The 15,577-nt window shown below is 35.6% G+C and overlaps 1 long non-coding RNA gene across 2 annotated transcripts; it reads right to left on the bottom strand.

Moving 5' to 3' along the window:
- Positions 1-467: 467 nt before the first annotated feature.
- On the bottom strand, positions 468-8,729 carry LOC110139021 (uncharacterized). Of its 2 annotated transcripts, none has more exons than XR_002314370.2 (2): positions 8,599-8,729; positions 468-812 (listed from the first exon to the last, which is right to left on the bottom strand). It is a non-coding gene; the product is annotated as an uncharacterized lncRNA (long non-coding RNA). The 2 variants fall into 2 exon arrangements; XR_002314369.2 differs by lacking the exon at positions 8,599-8,729 and adding an exon at positions 5,883-6,195.
- Between the last annotated feature and the right edge of the window lie 6,848 nt (positions 8,730-15,577).

The following is a 15,577-nucleotide window of genomic DNA, read 5'->3' as shown; positions in this document are numbered from 1 at the left end:
CATCAAGTTTTTAGTCCTCTTTCCCCAGGTATTTCAACTTCCATTTACTGTTACATCATCTGCCTTTGTGTTCTTTATTGTACTAAAACTATTCTGATTTCTTACTGGGATTTGACACTGCTTGAAGAAAAAGAATTATATGATTTCCCTTACAGCTAAGAGCTGTGTTAATCTCTAGAAGAGCTTCAGATTGTCTTTCTAATTTTTGAGCAGTCATAGTTTCACATTCCAAACCACAGGTAGAAGAAAAAGTACCCTAGCATGCTATATTTGCTATTATGGAATCCTCTTACATGTCTTTTAAAATTTGTATTACTCTATGTTATTATCAAAATTATTCTAAGCAGATTGATTATAGAAACTTTGGACAAAAAGATATATATATATATGGAAAAAATGTTTTAAACTACTTCGAAACACTGCACTTAGTTTTCTGATACTGCAGGGACAAATTACCACAAATGTGATGGTTTAAAACAATTGAAATTTATTCTCTCACAGTCCTGAAGGCTAGAAATCTGAAATTCAGCAAGGCAATGCTCCCTCCAGAGGCTTTAAGAGATAATTCATTTTCTTCCTCTTCCATATTCTGTTGGCTCCAGGGATTTCTCTGTGACCTCATCATTCCAGTCTGTTTTGGTGGTCACATGGCCCCTCTTCTGTGTGGAGTCTCCCTCTGTTTGACTTTCACTAAAACCTTTGGCACTGGATTCGGGGCCCACGCAGATAATCTAGGGTGGTCTCTCTCATCTCTAGATCCTTAATTACATCTGCTGAGATGCTTTTTTCAAACAAGGTAACATTTGCAGATACTGGAAATTGAAATGTAGATATATCTCTTAGGGGTCCATCATTCAATTCACTATAAAAATTTAAACATTTAAAGAATCTAAAGAGTCAATCTTTCTCTTAATATCTCTCATTATGGCCTCATCCTGTATAGGGTTTCCCATAAAAACAGTAAAATAAGTAATATATATTTCAAAATATATTTCTATTTTGTTAAAACTTCATTTAAAAATACATAACAGAAAAATCCAAAATTTAAATTATTTTTGAAGGAAATAGCATGAGGACAAGAGGATGCAATATAGGCATATCATATCAGTACCTAGGACATTAGTAGTAGTAGATTAGTTCTAAAACTGAGTACTTGTTTCATGGGTGTATATTTTATCATTATGTTTCATACTTTAGTTATATGTTTTACATAGTCTTTAAATTAACGAAACATTAGCCATTCAAAGACATTAGAAGGATTTTCATAGGATATTTCCAAAATGGTGATAACAGCTTACACTCCAGTAGTATTAAAAGTATCTGTCACACTGTAGATACCACCCACATTGAATATCATGTTTTAAAAAAAAGGAAAAAGCAATCTTTGCTACTTGACAAAGATAAATGTCATTTTAAATTTATGTATTTAAGCACCTCTTATTTTTTTACATGTAGTTTAGAATAAGTTCATCAAGATTCTAAAAATATTTGAATTTTGATTGGAACTGCATTGACTTAGTATATGATTTTAAAGAAAATTAACATTATAAAAATGTTGAATCTTCTTATCCATGTATACAATGCAAATATCCATCTCTATACCTCTTCTCTACGGATAGTCAACAAAAATATAAATGACTTCTCCATAAATGTCTTGCACATATTTGAATAGTTTTATTCCTGTTAGTATAAATACTGTCTTGCTTTTTCATAAACTTCTTTCATTTCATTTCATTGATTCTTCTCTCCCCCTATGAAATATCATTTTTGTAATAGAATAATATCATAACTGTCTTTTGATAACCAGATTACATGTTTCTATGTATTTACATAAATCTGTTTCCACATGTATGAAGTGAAGTGAAAGTCACTCAGTCGCGTCCAACTCTTTGCGACCCCAGGGACTATATAGTCCATGGAATTCTCCAGGCCAGAGTACTGGAGTGGGTACCCTTTCCCTTCTCCAGAGAATCTTCCCAGTCCAGCGATCAAACCCAGGTCTCTCCCGCATTGTGGGTGGATTCTTCACCAGCTGAGCAACAAGGTAAACCCAAAAATATTGGAGTGGGTAGCCTATCCCTTCTCCAGCAGATCTTCCTGACCCAGGAATCGAACCAGGAAGGTTCAGTTGCAGGCAGATTCTTTACATGTATAAGCATGATATTTTTAGTTAAACATGAAATAAACACAACTAAAACTAGATCAAACAAATAAGAAATCTATTGAGTCACAGAATATTAACTTCTAAATAAGAACAGGCCATACATTGACATGGATCAGCCATGGAGTTACAAGTATTCCCCATCCTGATCCCCCCTCTCACCTCCCCCTCTACCCAATCCCTCTGGGTGTGACAAAACCCACTACAATATTGTAAAGTAATTAGCCTCCAACTAATAAAAATAAATGGAAAAGAAAAAAAAAGAACAGGCCATAAAAAAAAAAAAGTTTTTCAACAAAATGATGTTTTTGGGTTTCTTTTTCCCACTTCTGGAAATTTTTGGTTTGATTTAATAAAATTGTATTAAATGTGGAATTCCCCAGTAAAAGCCAAAAAGCCATCTGAGGTGACAATTTTCTTTGGGCAATGAGTTTTAACTTCCGATTCACTTCTTAAATAGACATGGGGCTAATTTAGGTTATTGATTCATTCTCCAGAGAGCTTTCTTAACTTGTATATTTCTAGCAATTTGTCAATTTCATCTAAATTGTCAAGTTTATTGGCAAGAAGGCATTGCTAACATTCCCTTATTAGTCTTTTAACACCTCTAAAATCTGTAGCGATGTCACCATCCCCATTTCTGAGGTAATATTGGTACTCTGTGCACCCTCCCAATTTTTCTCCTTTATGAGTCTACTTACCTGACTGAAACTTTATCAAGATTATTTATCTTTTCAAAGAAACAACTTTTGGTTTCATTGACTTTTCTCTGTTATTTTGTATTCCAGTTATTTGTTTTCTACACTCATCTTCATCTCTTTCCATTCACTTTGTTTAACCAACTCTTCCCTTTCTGGCCTTTTAAGACAGAAGCTAAAGTCACTATTATGAGACCTTCCTTTTCTTCTACATTTGGCACTATAAAATTTCCTCAAATAATACTTTAGCTATAGCCCACAAATTTTTATATTATGTATTTTAATTTAGTTCAAAATATTTTCTAATATCCTCTTTGAATTCTTCTTTGGCCCTTATGTATTAAGTAGTATGTTTTTTAATTTTTCAAGTTTGGGATAGTTTTCCAAATTATCTTTGTTATTGTTTTCTAAGTTAATTCCATTATGATCACATAATATGTTTTATTATTTAAATTATTTAAAAATAATATACATTATCTTATGGGCCCAAATAAAGATTTCCGATAAATATTCTGTGTGCAATTGAGAAAAAATGTACAATCTATTTGAAATGGCAGTTCTATTAATGCCAATTAATTCAAGTTAATAGAGTTTTTCAAGTCTCTCTATCCTTACTGATTATTTACTTATTCTATCACCTTTTTAGAGTAGTTTGTTTATATCTCCAGCTATATTGCATATTTGCTCCCTTATTCTTTGCTGTTGCATCAGTTTTCACTTAGTGTATTTTACAGCATTGTTATTAGGTATATAAGCATTTGGAACTATGTTATATTTAAAAATTGGTCTCTTCATTATTAAAGAGGAATCCTTAATATCTATGATATTTTTTGCTATAAAATCTACTTTAGTATTACCATACTTTTACTGTTAGCTGTTAGCCTAATAAATCTGTCTCTATCCTTTTTGTTTTAGACTTATTGGTGTGATTTGAAGTGTGTTTATTGTAAGCAGTACATAGTTACGTTTTTCTTCAATCCAGCCTGTAATGTTTGCTTCTCAATAGGAGTATTTGGACTATATGTGAATTGCAACTATTGATATAGCATAGATTTACCATCTTACTATTTCTTTTCAAGAACACTAGAGGTCCATACTGCCATTTCCTATAGTGTTTGATCACAGACCCTTGTAGAATTCTTATCAACCTATCCCTGTCTTCCAAGGATACCTGTAGCTCTATCAGATCTGTCAAGTGGCAGAGAAATTTACAATGCACTCTGGACCTGTTGCAGAGCCCTGACTTGTTTACAGTTTCATTCAAGATCTGTAGCCTTCAGTTATAGAATAAATAGGTCACAGAAGGATTCTCGATTAGAAAATATACTTCTCCAAAACTCAAAGAGGTCCAAAAAGCACTATGTCTCTTTTTCAATGTCAGAATATTCAGGATATAGTAACTTGTCATTTACCATGTCGTGCTCCTGATTATTTGATCCCTAAAATATTCACTGATACAGTAGGCCCATAGATCTTTCTAGGGTTTAGCTTCTATACTCTGACATTATCTCATTAGCAAAGACTCAGAGAACTCAGCATTTCTTGTCTACCAAGTTAAATTAGCCTATAATCATGGATATATTTGATCAGCAGAATATTATACAAAACATAAAACTAAGTTCTTTACACAATACATTGATAGCAAGAAGGAGGATTAACACAAGCCTTTGACAAAGGCAAACAGTGTGTACTGCTGTCCCTCTCATATAAAAGCAAGCTGCTTCAGATCATATTTTATAGTTAGATCAAATAAACCAGGTGCAAGATGCTATATTAACACAGAGAAATATTACATCTGGCAAAGCAACTGTAATTGGAGCTAATACTAAATTTAGTTTAGGGTAATCTATTATTATCCATATCAATTTGATTTCTTCCAGGATGCAGTAAGTGAATTAATTAATATAATAAAGATAACCACACTTGTAATTCTTTGAGGATGGCACCATTCTTTATAATTCCTCCTGACTTTTGCTTCTGATTTAATTAATATCTTGAGTGAAGGTGGAGAAGAGAGAAATTTTAAGGACATTCAGTTGAAATATTTTACTATCCTAATAGCTCCTATTCCACGGACTAGAGATGCAACACAAGTTCTGTCTGCCTCTTAGTATAACCCTCCCAATTACATACTTATGAGCTGGGAAAATGACCACCGGATGAATCCACCATCCCATTGACATCACTGTGAAATGAATTTGGGACAGAACTTAGTTTATTACCTGGCCTTTATAATAATAATACTCCACCCTAACTGAGGTACATAAAGGTATGTCAGATTCACAGGCAAGTCTCAGCTCAAACCTTGTAGGGCACAACTCTTGAAGGCTGAGTTTCTACATTCTCATGATATCTATATTCTAGTTCCTTTGGAAAAGGTTTTGTGGGAATAGTATATATGTATACAATTCTGAACTAAGACTATGAAGCTCTTCAAAAGAACCCATATTACTGTGAGAATAATAAGTTCTGAGTTTGTAATTTGGCTCAAATGTAGAAATTGGGCAAAAATTATGATTTTCTGCTATGGTAGGTCTTTATTTATTTACTTGGATATTTTTCTAGTTACATATATTTTTTTAAATATTTCTTTCTGGTTGCACAAGTCAAACAATAGTTGGCAACTCATCTCTCTTACTACTGGGAAAAACATGATCTATTAGTCATCACAATAGCTTCTTACAGACTGAAGGATCAGGACTGCCATACCTTTCTTGCTATTATGGTAATTATATACACTTTGATGATTAGGTATCATCACTTTTTTTTTTCCTATTATGGGAACTGATCAGCTCTACTGTTAATGAGAAGTTCAATTCTAGGATAGCACTTTCTTGCTATCAACACTATATTACAGATGACAACATGGATAACATCTTCAAAGCTGCTTAGGTCCTCTCACTAATTCATTTTAATTATCTTAGGAAAGAAAATGACCTTTGGGCCAGGTGGGTAACATAGTTTCTGATATCATATAATAATTCTCTTCTACCAAGCCCACTTCTCTGGATCTTTTGACATACATTAACAAATCAGTCTCAGCATCTTCATTTCATTTTCACTAGTCCATCATAAGATCCAAATGTAAAAGAGCTATTCCAGGAGAAGGAAATGGCAACCTACTCCAATATCTTGCCCGGAAAATCCCATGGACAGAGAAGCCTGGTGGTCTATGGTCCATGAGGTCACAAAGAGTCAGTATGACTGAGTACATACATATTCTAAGAGAACTTTGGGTCTCAAATGTTAGTATACATCAGAATCACCAAAAGTCTAATTAAATCACTGATTTCTGGACTCTGCCCCCAATGTTGTTCACAGGTTTGGGGAAGCGCACGATAATTTGTGTTCCTAAAAAGTTCCCAGGTGATGCCAACACTGCTGCAGGAACAACACTTTCAGAATAATTGATGTAATCAGTGCTGCTGCTTCTAAAAATGAGTCAGCTCTTCACATCAAAGTGAAGAATTTTGGAACTTCAGGTTCAGCATCAGTCCTTCCAATGAATATTTGGGACTGATTTCCTTTAGGACTGACTGGTTCGATCTTCTTGCAGTCCAAGGGACTTTCAAGCGTCTTCTCCAACACCACAGTTCAAAAGCATCAATTCTTCGGCACTCAGCCTTCTTTATAGTCCAACTCTCACATCCATACATGACTACTAGAAAAACCATAGCTTTGATTATATGGACCCTTGCTGGCAAAGTAATGTCTCTGCTTTTCAATAGCTATCAAGGTTTATCATAGCTTTTTTCCCCAAGAAGCAAGCATCTTTTAATTTCATGGCTGCTGTCACCATCTGTAGTGATTTCGGAGCCCAAGAAGATAGTCTGTTACTGTTTCCATTGTTTCCCCATCTATTTGCCATGAAGTGATGGGACTTGTTGCCATGACGTTAGTTTTTATTATTTAGATATATGAAGGTGAAGACCAGAGGAAACAGCTGAAAGATTTGAAAACACTTGGATCTGGGGAGCTGGGCACTGGGAAGGAAGTGAAAGTGAAAGTCATTCAGTCATGTCCAACTCTTTGTGACCCCATGGACTATATAGCCCAAGGAATTCTCTAGGCCAGAATACTGGAATGGGTGGCCTTTCGCTTCTCCAGGGGATCTTCTTAAACCAGGGAACAAACCCAGGTCTCCCCCATTGCATGCGGATTCTTTACCAGCTGAGCTACAAGGGAAGTCCAAAGATACTGGAGTGGGTAGACTATCCCATCTCCAGCGGATCTTCCCAACCCAAGAATCGAACCAGAGTCTCCGGCATTGCACGAGGATTCTTTACCAACTGAGCTATTAGGGAAGCCTCTGGGAAGGAAATGGGGGTATTAAATAAAAATTCATTTTTTTATCTTAAGCTATAGAGAAAATTTTTACTTTTTAATTATGCAAATGCTTCATTTCCATTAAAAGTTAAACTGTATACTTGACGAGTGAATGATGAACTAAAACATAATTTGGCATTACTTAAAAGTCGAATGCCTTTCACTTTCACTTTGGGGCTTCCCTAGTGATTCAGGTGGTAAACAATCTGCCCACAATGCAGGAAACCTGGGTTCGATTCCTGGGATGGGAAGATCTCCTGGAGAAGAGAAGGCTATCCACTTCAGTATTCTGGACTGGAGAACTCCATGGACTGTATATAGTCCATAGGGTCACAAACAGTTGGACACTACTGAGTGAATTTCACTTCAAAAATTGAGCAGCTTTTAAATCCACTTCCTAATTTCTCTTTAGCATACTTTGTTTCTGTTCTATTTTCTCACATTATTTCAGCTGAGAAATAATAATTTGGAAATAACAGTGTTCTTTTTAATTTTATTAAACAGATAGCTCTAGGTTGATTTGCCAAAGACCCACCCAGTAACCCTGACTCACTGAAAAAGGGTGGAGATTTTCTGTAAGAGAAGTTGTTTTCTCTTTCACCTCTTCTAAGGCAGCTTCTGCAGCCAACCCTTAAGGCCAGAATCAGATAATAAAAATTCCAAAGCTGACTTCACCCTGAGCTGCAAGATCCAAGAGGCCAGCATCTGCCAGCTTTCACTGAGTCACTAATAGTCTAGGAGGTAAATAATATTTTTATTTTGCTTTGGTGAAATAAAATGAGAAATGCTGATATCACATTATAAACTCTTTCTTTTCAAAAGCAAAGTACATATGTAGTCCCAGAGATTTTTGAGTTGGTGGCAAAAATCCATGTACTGAATCTAGAAGTTATCTGCCATACAATTATATTGCTCTGTACTATTCTACACATTCTTCTTCATGTGCAGCTGAGACTACACATTTCCTGAGAATAAGAACTTCATATTTTCTATCTTTGTGCACCATTTTCTAGTCTCACTATGTTAGGCATTATTGTTATTAATAATTAATATATAATAATATTAATATCTAATATTTTCACAGAAAAGTGCATGGTCAAGTTTTAAAGAGAGGAACCTCAAATTCTTGTCCTCATTCTATATAGGATTCCAAATTTGCATTTTGACAAGCCTTAAAATATGTTTACTAACATTAGTTTTATCATGAAAGTTTGAAGCAAGCAATTCAGCTGGAGAGATGGAGGGAAGAAATCTATGTTGGTTAGGTGGAAGTGTTCCACTTTTTAAAAATCATACTACAATGGATGTATCTTAGTTTGTTCATCCTGATGATCATTGCTTTCTTAATTTTCCCCCCCATTGGATATATTTTTGAAAAAATTTTATTAACATTTTTAATTAGAGGATACTTACTTTACAGTGTTGTGTTCATTTCTGCTGTACATCAAAGTGAATCAGCTGTAAGTACACATATATCTCCTTCATCTTGAGCCTCCCTCCCACGCTCTCCATCCCGCCCTTCTAGGTCATCACAGAGCACAGAGCTGAGCTCCCGTGTCACACAGCAGCTTCCCACTAGCTGTCTATTTCACACACGGCAGGATCACTGCTTTCTACTGGATCATGCCTATGTAATTACACACACACACACACACACACACACACACACACACACACACACATGTGTATCCACATATACATATATATATACACCATCAATTTCAATATATGCCCTTTAAGAAGAGGATGAAAGATTTGTTGGCTAAATATCTGTTACATATATATCATATTCACAGAACTTCCAAATTTTAAAAAAAAGTTTAGAAGCTTTCAATCCACCACTTACTTTTTAAAATCAAATAAACATAGCCCACTGAGAAGAATACATTTCCAAAGTAAACAGGAAGCATCAGATGCAGAGTTGATAGTTGAAATATAACATAACCAGGTCCCATTTCTTTATTTTTGTTTTTTGTTTTCCATTACTCTGGGAGACAGACAGAAAAATATATCACTGTGATTAATGTCAAAGAGTGTTCCTCCTGTTTTTCTCTAAGAGTTTTATAGTGTTTCATCTCATATTTAGATCTTTAGTCCATTTTGAGCTTATTTTTGTGAATGGTGTTAAAGAATGTTCTAATTTCATTTTTGCTTTGCATGTAGCTGTCCAGATTTCCCAGAATCATTTGTTGAAGAGATTGTCCAATGTATAATCTTGCCTCCTTTGTCATAGATTAATTGACCATAGATCCATAGGTGTGTGGTTTTATCTCTGGGCTTTCTATCCGGTTTATCGATTTGTATTTCTTTCTTTCTTTCTTTTTTCTTTGGCTTTTGCACAGGAAAGGAAATCATAAAACGAAAAGATACCACACACAGTGGGAGAAAATATTTGCAAATGATGTGACCAGCATGGGATTAATCTCCAAAGTTTAAAAACAGCTCATGCAGCTTAATGTTATCAAAAGAAACAACCCAATCAAAAAGTGGGCAGAAGACTTAAACAGATATTTCTCAAAAAGCATACAGATGACCAAGAGGCACCTGAAAAGGTGTTCAATGTTGCTAATTATTTGAGAAATGCACATTAAAACTACAATGAGGTATCACCTCACACCAATCAGAATGGCCATCATCAAAAAAATCTACAAACAATAAATGTTGGCGAGGATGTGAAGGAAAGGGAACTCTCCTACACTATTAGTGGGAATGTAAATTGATATAGCCACTATGGAGAACAATATGGAGTTTCCTTACAAACCTAAAAATAGAAATACCTCATGATTCTACAACATAATCCCAGGCATATATCAGAGAAAAACATGTATCTGAAAGGATACACACACCCCAATGTTCACTGTAGAACTGTTTACAGTAGTCAAGATATGGAAGCAACTTAAATATCCATCAAAAGAGGAATGGACAAGATGTGTACATATATATAATACACTGGAATATTAGCCATTAAAAAGAATGAAAGAATGTCATTGGCAGCAAAATGGGTGGGCCTAAGATTATCACACTGAGTGAAATGAATCAGACAGAGGAGAAGAAATATTATATAGCATCATTTATATGTGGAATCTAAAAATATATATATATACAAATCGACTTATTTATGGAACAGACTCACAAACTCAGAACAAATTTAGTTACCAGGGGGAAGAATGGGGAGAAGGGATAGAGTTTGGGATTGACAAATACATACTGCTATATTTAAAATGGATAACCATCAAGGACCTACAGTATAGAACAAGGATACTTCATGTAACAACCCAAATACAATATTAGGTAACAACCTAGATGGGAAAAGATTTAGAAAAAGAATACATACACCTATATGCATAACTGATTCACTTTGTTGTACATCTGAAACTAATACAACCTTGTTAATTATAGTTCAATATAAAATACAAAGTTATTTCCTAAAAAAAATAATGTAACATAAAAATGAGGCTAAAAATGCTAGTCTAAATATTTCTATTGGCTCTATTCATCTATTTTTCAGCTTGAATGATTTCCCGATTCTTTCGCAAAGGTAATGGTGTTATTTATTTGTAAATATTTAAATATTTTAAAACAAAAGTTATAACCAAATAGTTAACATATTACTTGATTTTTCCAAAGTACTGAGCTGATTCACTGAATGATATATAATTTATGAGGTTTTGTTTGCTTGTTCCTTTTATTACTTTTGGAAGACACAGATCTCATTCTGTCATTTATTAAAGAACTTCTTAGCATTTTAAAATAATCATAGAGTAGATACTAAAGTACTCAATAACCTCAGATATGCAGATGACACCACCTATATGGCAGAAAGTGAAGAGGAACTGAAGAGCCTGTTGATGAAAGTAAAAGAGGAGAGTAAAAAAATTGGCTTAAAACTCAACATTCAAAAAATTAAGATCACGGCATCTGGTCCCATCACTTCATGGCAAATAGATGAAGAAACAATGGAAACAGTGACAGATTTATCTTCCTTGGGCTCCAAAATCACTGCAGATGGTGACTGTAGCCATGAAATTAAAAGATGCTTGCTCCTTAGGAAACAAACTACGGCAAACTTAGACAGCATATTAAAGAGCAGAGACATTACTTTGCCGAAAAGTCCATCTAGTCAAAGCTATGGTTTTTCCAGTAGTCATGTATGGATGTGAGAGTTGGACCATAAAGAAAGCTGAGCACCAAAGAATTGATGCTTTTGAACTGTTGCGTTTGAGAAGACTCTTGAGAGTCCCTTGGACAGCAAGGAGATCAAACCAGTCAATCTTAAAGGAAATCAGTCCTGAATATTCATTGGAAGGACTGATGCTAAAGCTGAAATTCCTATACTTTGGCCATCTGATGCAAATAACTGACTCATTGTTAAAGACCCTGGTGCTGGGAAAGATTGAAGACAGGAGGAGAAGGGGATGACAGAGGATGAGATGGTAGGATGGCATCACCAACTGGATAGACATGAGCTTGAGTAAGCTCTAGGAGTTGGTGATGGACAGGAAAGCCTGGTGTGCTGCAGTCCATGGGGTCACAAAGTGTCGGACACGACAGAGTGACTGAACTGAACTGAGATACTGAAGTAAAGTACATGGGAGTTATCATTAATAAGGCATGAATTTGTTTTATATATGGCATTAAGATGCTAGCGAATAGATACATTCACATAGATATCTGTGTAAGGATCAGGTGGGAGTCTTCTGAAGAATAAAAACTAACAACCAGAAACAAAACAAAATACAATATATTGTAGTAATATTAAGTAGCTCACCAAACTGATGGATACACCTGACAATGTTTTAGTAAACAGGCAGGTGCAAAGAGAAGTAGAGAAAAAGAAGTACAACCAAGGCCAGGCCCACAGATAGCCAACTTCATAAACTATCAGTAGCAACAGAAGGGACAGTTCTGCCACCTGGCACACAGCACTACTGCTGGGCTCAGAAGGCTGCCATCACTGCTAACTGTTACCATGCCCCCTTTCCAAGAATGACTTTGTAACTGTTTCTACATCTTGGTGTCACAAATTTAAGATCCAAAATCTCTAATAAGGATCTGATTGGCCAAGTATAGGGCACTATCCATGCCCCGGTGACTCATGGAGGGAAGAGACTATATTTGCCTCCTTTGTCTTACATATTTACGTAGAGATTATCTCTTCTCATGAAGACTCATACTGGAGAGTATTGTCTCCAAAACAGAAATGCGCAGATGCCTGATACAAACAAAAAGGCAAATGCTTGCAAAGCGTATCTATATTAAAAATTACAGTTGAAGTGTCATCAATCTCTACCAAAATGATGAGTTTTCCTAGTGGTATTCATCATGCTATTATTTTCTATTTATAAGCTCTTCTCTTGCTCTAGGCCATTGATAAACTTCATCTCTACAAATGCCAATTAAGAAAATATAAAAGTTCAAAACTCATAGTTTAAATAAATATCAAATTGCTTTCATTAAAACTTATAGAGAAAAAAGAGTTATATTTTACCTGTTTATGGTATAGAAAGATTTATGGAGAATATCTCTAGCATTTGAAGCTATTAAATGTTATCTCTGTATAATTAAGAAATTGGATATATTTCTTGGCATTTCTAATATATTCATAATATATATGTAATATTTTGAAATTTCAAAGTGAGTTTATATACCTTATATATGAGTCATTCAAAGAAACTAAAGAGGAAATTGAGTTGCAAAGACATAATACAATGTTAATTCCAGAACTTAAGCAAGAAAGATCTTCCTGCATCATTTAGCACACTTTGCTACATACTGTGAAAGCAGAGATAATCAGATGCAATTCTATCTATTGTACCCAAGTTATACCTTTGTCTCTTAAGTCGTAGAGCTTTTTCTTTTTTTTCTGGGCATTTAAGAGGAGTTCAAAATGGGTAATCAGAAAGAGAACTAACATACTAGTTCCTAGAATTTAGATGCCTCACTCTGCTGTAAATTTTTGTCCCAGCTCTAAAAGATGTAAAATATGGTCCTTCCCGTGAAGTGATGTCCTCCATCAATCCTCACTCTCTGCCCCTTGAACTATTCTTGTTCAGGTGGAAGTAAATGGGCTAGTTAAAAAACTATCTAGTTGCCAGTTTCTTTTTTTTTTTTTTTTTTTTTAGTTTTCCTAATCCTCTAATTTGAATGACTAAAAGACAGTACTAAAAATCAAATTTTCAATCATATCATGAAGTTAGGTCAGCTTGAGAGCCTCCTGATAGTCATCAGTAGTCTAGATAGGACCATAATTGCCCCGCTCATTCTCCCAGTGAGTTAAAGAATTGGGTCTGTGATAGACACTGTAGGTTGGCTGAACTAAATATGCCCAACCCAGCACCATACTCATTTCTCACTCTCTTGCAGCAAGGAAAATCTATATGATACACTCACCAATTACTCATTAAGTAGAATATGGCTTGGAAACTGTGTAAGAACAGTTATTTTTCTAAGGGTGAAGAATGTAAGGCATATGCAAGGAGAAGAAACTTTGGATCTTTCTGTGAAATTCAAAACAAACTATCAAACATGCTCATTTAGCTGAAACTGAAATTAATACACAATCCTTGATGTAAGCAAACAACCTGGAGAGATGAAGAATGACTACTACAATTTGAATAGAGACAGGGTCTACAAGTCAACATCACAGTAAACCATACAAATACCTTGTGTTGATATGATTGTTATTTCTATTCAGTTCAGTCAGGAATCTAGGGCTGCTGTAAGGATCAAATCCATGAATTATATATTTGAAAGTTTTGAAAAACTATAAACCTCCAAATAAAAGGCATACTACTGTTACTATCCTTTCTTCTAATGGCCCTTCCACACTAGAGCACTCTACTTTCTCAGCTAGGGTTTTTCTGAGTATACCTTGTTGAATACCCATTTTAAAGAAAGAGTACAGAGCACATCAGTGGCCATATCTACCACCTTGTATCAAGAACACATCTTGGAAAAATTCTAGGTTGAGCAAGGCTTACTATGGGGAGTGCTCATTCATCTGCAATCCTATACTTTCAGTTCAGTCTCAGTCATGTCCGACTCTTTGCAACCCATGAATCGAAGCACCCCAGGCCTCCCTGTCCATCACCAGCTCCCGGAGTTTACTGAAACTCATGACCATCGAGTTGGTGATGCCATCCAGCCATCTCATCCTCTGTCACCCCCTTCTCCTCCTGCCCCCAAGCCCTCCCAGCATCAGGGTCTTTTCCAATGAGTCAACTCTTCGCATCAGGTGGCCAAAGTATTGGAGTTTCAGCTTCAGCATCACTCCTTCCAATGAACACACAGGACTGACCTCCTTTAGGGTGGACTGGTTGGATCTCCTTGCAGTCCAAGGAACTCTCAAGAGTCTTCTCCAACACCACAATTCAAAAGCATCAAGTTTTCGGTGCTCAGCTTTCTTCACAGTCCAACTCTCACATCCATACATGACCACTGGAAAAACCATTGCTTTGACCAGACGGACCTTTGTTGGCAAAGTAATGTCTCTGCTTTTTAATATGCTATTATCTATTATCTAGGTTGGTCATAACTTTCCTTCCAAGGAGTAAGCGTCTTTTAATTTCATGGCTGCAATCACCATCTGCAGTGATTTTGGAGCCCCCCAAAATAAAGTCTGCCACTGTTTCCACTGTTTCCCCATCTATTTTCCATGAAGTGATGGGACCGGATGCCATGATCTTAGTTTTCTGAATGTTGAGCTTTAAGCCAACTTTTTCACTCTCCTCTTTCACTTTCATCAAGAGGCTTTTTAGTTCTTCACTTCCTATACTTTATTCCCTGTTAAATCACTAAGTGGAAAATTAAAGTTGTTTTACAATGGCTTACCTATAAACTTTTTAAAAGTAATATTCAGGACAATAACGAATGATGGTGGCTGACTGATAAACAGTCAGCAGTTTCATAAATCAAACCACCTAAGCAACCGACCTTGTGCTGCTTATTCCCTCAGCCTGCCCTGCCTTTTGGGCAACACTGGGGAGGCTTGCTTTTGATCTCAGCCATTGAAAATTTCTATTCAACAAGTTGCTCACTGTTTGCATTTCCCCTAAGGAAGAAGCAGTCTGGGGACTCCTGAGATTTAAATTCATCATTAAAATGATTTTTTTTTTCTTTTTCTCACCCTTGCTGCCAATTTTTCATGCTGGCAGGTTTGGCACATTTGCCCGTCCCATAAGATGCATAAATGGGTTCTCCATGAAGATGAAATTCTTCACTGTTGCCATTCCAAAAATGTATGGTTTGAAAAAAATGTGCTATGTTCTGTAAATACCTCACCAACCAATATAAGTTTACAAATTTGCTACTAGACTTTGAACATTTTTCGTTCTTTTTTTGGCAATGCAGACACACACATAAAGTGACCTCCTGCATAAGTATCTACATCTGA

This window comes from Odocoileus virginianus, chromosome 1 (assembly GCF_023699985.2).
Source record: "Odocoileus virginianus isolate 20LAN1187 ecotype Illinois chromosome 1, Ovbor_1.2, whole genome shotgun sequence".
NCBI classification, from domain to species: Eukaryota; Metazoa; Chordata; class Mammalia; order Artiodactyla; family Cervidae; genus Odocoileus; species Odocoileus virginianus.
The sequence above is the reverse complement of the archived record's forward strand: the minus strand, read 5'-3'. Positions and strand labels throughout refer to the sequence as shown.